Genomic DNA, 7,636 nt, shown 5'->3' with positions numbered 1-7,636 from the left:
CAAACCCTTACAGAACTCCTGTATCTGACTTAAGCACAGATTATGAATTCATATCTTTTCAAGAGACTACATCTGGGTGTTCTATAGGAACTCTCTAAATGCTAAAGGGTGAAAATTATAATAGGACTCTCTCCCCTTTTTTTCTTCATCTTAGGAATTCTGTACCAATCTTTACCATGAGACCTTTCTTTCTTTCTTTCTTTCTTTCTTTCTTTCTTTCTTTCTTTCTTAGCACTTTAATTATTTTTACTAAAATAGCACCCCAAATGATAAACTGTTACAGCACAGCAGGTACAATGCACTCTAGTTAGACTAACAAATTTATTTGAGCATAAGCTTTTGTGGGCTACAGCCCACTTCATCGGATGCATAGACTGGAACATACAGCAAGAAGATATTTATAGAGAACATGAAAAGGTGGAAGTAGCCATACCAACTGTAAGAGGCCAATCATCTGAGATGAGCTATCATCATTATCATCTCCATTACCCTACAGTGCTCACAATGGCTGCCAGTTTTGTACCCCTGCGCCCTGATAGAATTACTAATGATTGGTCAGGAGCTTGCAGCTTCTAACGGAGGCTGTCTGTACGGATATGCAGGAAAGTCCGCCCTTAATGAAAACTTCCATGCTGGCTTCAAAACAGCTTCTCAATGGGGTTAATCACTTCCTGCATACTCTGAATATGCTGAAATAGCAACTACTTGTTTGTAGTCACTCAAGCTTCCATACTGTCACCTTGTCTGGGAATGCTTCCCCATCAACTTAGAGCCAGTAGAAACAGCAACTGTAATTACCGCAAGAAGACTTTTGGCTGAACAGAAAAAAGAAGGGATGGAGGGATGGGGAGAAAAGAGGATTACACAAAAACAGCAATAAGTTCCTGTGTTAGGGCTACATTTTACAGTTACATTCTGGTTACAAACACTTATAACATGCAGCTGAAATTGAAGGTTATTGTCCATTTCCAGTGTTAAACTTCTGTGTGCGGCTGCTGCTGTGTATTCATAAAATGTTACTTCTGGGATGAAATGCAGCAGTATTTTGGTGGCAGATGAAATTGTACATGTTTGTATGTCAGTTTGCAAAGTTCTCTGCAATGAAAAGTGGTATTTAAATGTAAGATTCCCCTTCATACATGAACCAGTCTAAAGTTCTGTCAAATTCTAAAGCAAATGGAATCAAACATTATGGAAGTTGAGGAAAATTCTTATGATGACCAAGACAAATTTGTTTAATAAAACAACTGAAGATTATACAAGAAAATCCTATAAAAATCAAGTGAATATAGGTCCTGGTTGAATCTGGTGAAAATTAGGCCACAACTGTGGCTGTTATATGTATATACTCTATTACAGGGTGAGCAACCTGCGGTCCACGGGCCGCACACAGCCCATCAGAGTAATCCACTGGCAGGCTACCAGACCATTTGTTTACCTTTGCACGGCCACCCGTAACTCCCAGTGGCTGCAGTTTGCCGTTCCTGGCCAACGGGAGCTGCGGCAAGCAGTGCAGGCTGGGCCACTGCTTCCCGCAGCTCCCTTTGGCTGGGAACAGAGAACCACTGCCACTGGGAGCTGCAGGTGGCCATGCAAAGATAAACAAATTGTCTGGTGGCCTGCCAGTGGATTACCCTGATGGGCCGTAGTTACCCACTACTGCTCTATAAAAACAACATGCTTTCTGAATATACTGGAACATTCACAGCTTATAACAGTAAAAAAAGAAAGAGAAAAAAATACTTGTAGGTGATCCCTTCAGTTGTGTAAAATGGACAAGCTTCTGAGAATTTTACTTCTCATCAGGTCTTTGAAAAGGAAGGAAGAAAATCAGCTCAGTGAGATGCAAACGAAACCAAAGCGGAGCAAAGGTCTGAAAGGATACAGGGAATTTGCTAATGTCATCATGTCTCATATTATATGCATTTTATGAGGTTCTCTTGCATGTTTAAAATGCAAGCAAGGCACAATATACTTGGAAGACTGAAACCATGACTGATTCTTATGGGTTTTTTATATTATTATTTCTCAGTCTTCATTAAAAGCAAATGATTTTGCAATCAATACCTGATTTGTTTTAATGCAAGTAACATTTAGCACATGTCTCGTAGACTGTCTGAAGAATTCCCTTAAGTTTTCTAGCAAATGTCAGCTCACTTCTGAATTGAGCGCAGCACTGCCTTCCTTTTGCTTTGCTACAATTTGTCATGCTTCATACTTGGCTAAATCTGTCAATTTTCATTGTCCTCACAGACAACAGCTGTCAGCATGTCATTTATGTCTTGAGAACTCAGGGTGGCAGCATTATCAAAGTTACAGGATTAAAAAACAACCTGAGAACCTGGGTGGTTTAGAACTGTGTGACTTCTTGTTATATCTTGGTTGGAAATAACACCACCAATTCCTTTAATTGCTCTAGAAAGAGAGAACACAGCTGCAAGCAGCAAATTGACCAACAGGTCTGCTGCAGTTATTGGGTACATCTGTACTAGAAATGCTATAGTGGTACAGCTGTAGTGCTGCAACTGTGTTGCTGTAGTGTAGACACTCACTACAGCAATGGGAGGAATTCTTCTCCGAGAGGCGGTAGGTAGGTCAACAGACTTTGATTGACTTGTTGCGGCCCTACACTGGGGCTTAGGTTGGCTTAATTACACCACATAGGGCATGAAACTTCACTGACCTGAACTATGTATTTAAGCCGACCTAACTTTGTAATATAGATCAGCCCATCGTTACCCACTGACTGCTTTGAAGAGCTCTTATTGATAGAGCTAAAAATCACACAAAGGAGAGTGTACATCAAATAGAACTAGGGTGCAGTCCAGATAAGAAAATTTTCGCCTTTGCTAGCTGAAGGGTTGAAGCAGGTGCTGTTTCTTTCTTTTTGATTGCAAGTTGCAATAAAAATTACTATCTCATGATTAGTTTTGAATTTAAATTCTGCAGGATTTGAAGCTGGTACAGAGTGCTGACAACTCCCACTGGTGTCAGTGGAAGTCGAGAGCATTCAGCACCTTGAAGGATTGTGCTGGAGATAGTTTTCAGTCATTTGTGGGAGAAGGTCCACTTTATACTGTTCAACTGCAAGGTTTGTTTGCGATATGACGTAGTTTGAGTTCTGTTCTAGCAGTTGGGAGAAATTAGGAAGTGACTTGGGTTTTGCAAACCCTTTGCTACTGGGATTGAGATTTGCAGAAACAGAAGTGACTTGATATCCAGGTCACGTTTCATCCAAACAGCCATTTTTTTGGGGCAGGTTAGATAAATGGGTTTTGTTTGATCCCTTTCTAGAGGGGCAATACCCAAGAACTAGATTTTGCTTTTCAAAACCTCCTCAGTATGGGTTTTCTCTTGCCAAACCCAAATGATCAATGGTTTAGGTTGGTCACCCATCCATCCTCCCCGCCCCCAAAAAAGAAAGAAATTGGAGTAGAAGTTCAGATACATGGTTCGAGCGTTGCTTTATTTAAAGCTGGTATGTTTATAACAGCCCTTCATTATTAGAGTTGATTGAAAAACTTTTAAAACGTGAATTTGACAATTTTTTTTCCAATTTTGATTTCTGAAGATCTCATTTTTTCAAAGAGCTCTAATTGCCTAAAAATGCATCTTAAAAAGTTGTCTTGTCTTGTTTATACAATTAGCGGTGAACTTAAAATATATACTTTCAGACAATTCTGGTGTTTGAGATTACCCAGTCAAAGAACACGGGGCAAACTCATCACATTAAAGTTCAGATTATACCTGTTTGATTTCAATTAATAATAATTCTTTTTCTGAAATAAACTTTGAAAATAAGACTCTTAAAGAGCTATTGGATCTTTGTGATGCCCTCCGCTCTTATAAAGAAACAAAATCCTGCACTTGGATAATTGACAGCTGTCAGAAAGCTTGTGAAGGTTTTAACGCACTTTGGCAGCCAGGGCGTCATTCTACCCAGCAGAGATGAGAATTGCTCTGGGGTTTCCTGTAGGCTGAGAAACATGGCCATGGATTTCATGGGCCTGTTAGGCTAATCTTGGCCAGCTCTAGCCAGAACCATTAATAAACTGTGATTATTTTAGAAATCACTCTTAGTGGCTAGTTTACCTTTTCAAGGCTATTTCTGAAAGAGAAAGGAGGGAGGCCGAGATTATCTTTCACAAGTATTGTTTAAAACAATTCTGGGTTCACGGCTGCAGACTTTACAGCCCCCAAAGTCTCTGAATATTAAAATTTTGATGCTTAGTCCAGAAGAATATTATAATGTCCAGTGATTATGTTGGCATTACTGCAAGTCTGTGAGTAGAGATAAACAAGAGAAAGTGATTATAATCATGGTAACTCTGAGCCAACTGCTCTCCCATCTGCTAGTATGGACCTCTGGAGATAGCAACACTAAGTTGTTAGCAATACTTCTGCTCCCAACCTGCCGCTGGGCTTGCAGCAGGGTAGTGCATTTAGCATAGCAGCACCTCTCCTGGTGCAGGATTTCATAATGCTGTGGGGCCTGAGTTGCTCTGGGCTACAGGTACAAATCCAGCATCCGGAGATCTTCATGATTAAACTTTTGCTTTTCAGTTGAAGGGCATTTTGGAGGGCTTTCCTCTCACCAATATGATGGTGAAGGCTGAGTGGTTGCCAGTAGTGAGTAGGAGGTTGGTGGGTATTCTACTATTTTTCCCTTCTCAACAATATACTTCAGGTGAGTTGTGGGTAGCTGATAGTGTGTATAGCTGGTAGTGGTATGAGCGCTGGGCCATGTTAGTAGACAGAGTTGTTGATTTGGTCAGAGAATGTCGTCTTGCTGAGATGAGGTGGGACAGCGATGTTTAGAATGGCCCTGCTGGCACCTTCAGGCTTGCGAACATGGGACTTCTATAATTATAGCAGGGACAGCCACTTATATGGCAACACTGATCAAAGTGACAAAGTATACTTGGTATTCCATCTTTCTTCTGTAGATCTCAAAGAGCGTTACACACGAGGCAGAGGTGACGCATGGGGCGAGGGGAGAAAATTTGGGGTCATATGCCGCCCACCCACCAGAGTTGCTGCTTGGCTTGCACGGAATATGCTCACTCTGCCCCCACACTCCGCACTATCGGCACATGTGGGTTGACTCTGACAGGAACGAAGAGCTATTATTCTTATTTGATGGTAGTTTTGTGCTGGTTATCTTGGGATGGGTAATTATTTCTATCAGCAAGAAGAGAAAATTGTGACAGCCTCTGTATGTTATGGCAATTTTGTTCATTGAAAGTTCACAATTTTTTTTTCCTTTGCTGGACTCTCAAAGCCTAGTTTAGAAATATAATTGCAATCTGCAGAAGAAATATAACTAGGCTGGTTTAAAAAATAACTGATTCAGATTATGGCTCTGGGAATAGAGCTCCCATTTAAAAAAAAAAGAATGGATAAAACCACAGTAATTTGTCAAGAATAGGGAATCTGTATTGAACCACCTATGCCTAGCTTCTCAGGAGAAAAGTCAGTTTGACAGTGATGGCTTGTAGCCTGTTTTTGTTGGAGTACTCGCATGGTAGTTCTTTCCAATGATCAGCTGCTTTATTGTCAGGCATATGGTATGTAAATTCTTAAAAATGTCTTAGACAAAGACAGTTGTGTCTCATATGATTATGTTAACTAACTGTGCAGGGTGCTAATGCATTTAAACTTTTCATAAACACTTTAATTAACATAAATTGAACAAACATCAGAACCTGTTTCACCTCAGAGTTCAATTTATAAAACATCCGTGCTCTGCTACCAAATTAGAGATGCATTGTTAAGAAACGGTGAATGGAATATTAAAACAACAGTAACCCCCATCCCTTAAAAAAAGTTGTAAAAATGAGATACTTGCACCTCAGTTTCTGGAAGTACTCCACATAATCTGTCTCCAAACATTACTCGCTTCTAGGAGCCAGATCCTTATGTGGTATGAATTAGGGCAGGCCCATCAAAATGGAGGGTGCTATGCCACTTTACGCCAGTTGAGGATCTGGCCCTTTACATTTAGAGTGTTTGAGCTTTACTTTTGCTATTATATAAGGCTACATGTACATAAACATACAAAAAATACCATGAATGCTATTTAGTACTATTTATGGGTAATTTTTACTGGTTACTTGAGTTTCTAAACTTCTGTTTCTAAGGTACATTTTCTTAATTAAACCTCATAAGCCTTAGGGCAAGGATTTTGTATATATTTTTACAGATGGCTAATGTGAAGTTCAGAGAGGTACATTTGTGTATGAAACAACTTCCAGTACCTTTCTCTCTTGGTTCTATGTAAGCTGTACAAAATGGCAGATATTTATCCACCTAACCCTCATTGGCTCAGCAGCTCAACTCTCTGTCCTTCATTTTACATATGTTATAGAAAGGATTTTAAGTGCAAGTGTAGACTGTTCTGTATCAAACCTGTTATGTAAACAATAACTCTATACTCTGAAGAAAACTAAAGGTCATATATTGACAGCTTTTTATATATGTGATAGAAGTAAATCTGCAATAAATGTGCAGCATCTTCAATATTTTAAGAGGGCAAAACACCCCACCAAAAGAAAATAAATGCAAATGCTCTTGACTGCATTGTATGACAGTGCATTCCATTTTTTTTAAAAAAACATGTATTTTAGATACTGGGACAGGAGAAATGCTAATTGAGAACCATCAAACTACTTTTTAAATAGTACTTCTAGTACTTGGACCACGTTAGTATAGGGTAAATATTAGCTAGAAGAAATTATAGGCAAATACAGAGTTATGTAGACAAAAATAATCAAGAAAAACTACCTGTTAATTACTTTTGGATCTTTTCTTTAGAATTAACATATAATTGATAAGAATATGTATTTACTGAATCACTGTATGAAGTCAAGTGAAAGTTAAGTATCTACTCCTTTATTTAAATTAGACACAGTTAAGCTATATTCATATAAAGCCTTACTAGGATGTACATTTTACAGTCAATATTCTCATTTTATTTTATACTGCTAACAAAGGGCCAACTCCTTATTGCAAGGCATAGTGTTGAGGGACTTCCCTGATAACTAAGGGGAGGAATCCATTTTCTTCTGCTGTGCTTGGTGGTGCTGCTGCAGTGTGCGTATGTACACCGGCTCCATGAGGGCAATGGCTATTGGATTCTTAGCTTGGTAGAGTCCCTCCCCACTCCTCTGCCATACTGGAGTGCGCTGAACCCAGCTCCATGTTACACAAGTGGTGTGGCTGCCTTCATAGGGTCTCAGCATTCTGATCCTCTTCTTCAGGACCTTTAAGATCACAGAGGAGCAGATTTGACCATGAACTGCTGGTCCACAGAACTTCCTGGTGGTCTGGGGAGAGCTGGAAGGTCACATGGTGCTGGCTTCTCCTCCGTAATGACATTAAAAGACAGGTCAAATATATTAAGTGCTTCCCTTGAGGTCCTGTCCCATGTTCATATTTACTGTAGTTGCCGCAAGATTATTATGGGATTTCAAGTGGGAGGGGAATGTGATCAGCCTGGTTCTGAGTGTGAGAGCAGGTGGTGCACTTAACAATCTGTGCATTAAAATGTGGTTCACACTATGAAAAAGCTTGAGAATGACTGGAAGCGGCATTGTTACAGGGTTAGGTTTTATGCTGCTGTATAAACGTCAAAGTG

This window comes from Mauremys mutica, chromosome 9 (assembly GCF_020497125.1).
Source record: "Mauremys mutica isolate MM-2020 ecotype Southern chromosome 9, ASM2049712v1, whole genome shotgun sequence".
Lineage (NCBI taxonomy): Eukaryota > Metazoa > Chordata > Testudines > Geoemydidae > Mauremys > Mauremys mutica.
The sequence above is the reverse complement of the archived record's forward strand: the minus strand, read 5'-3'. Positions refer to the sequence as shown.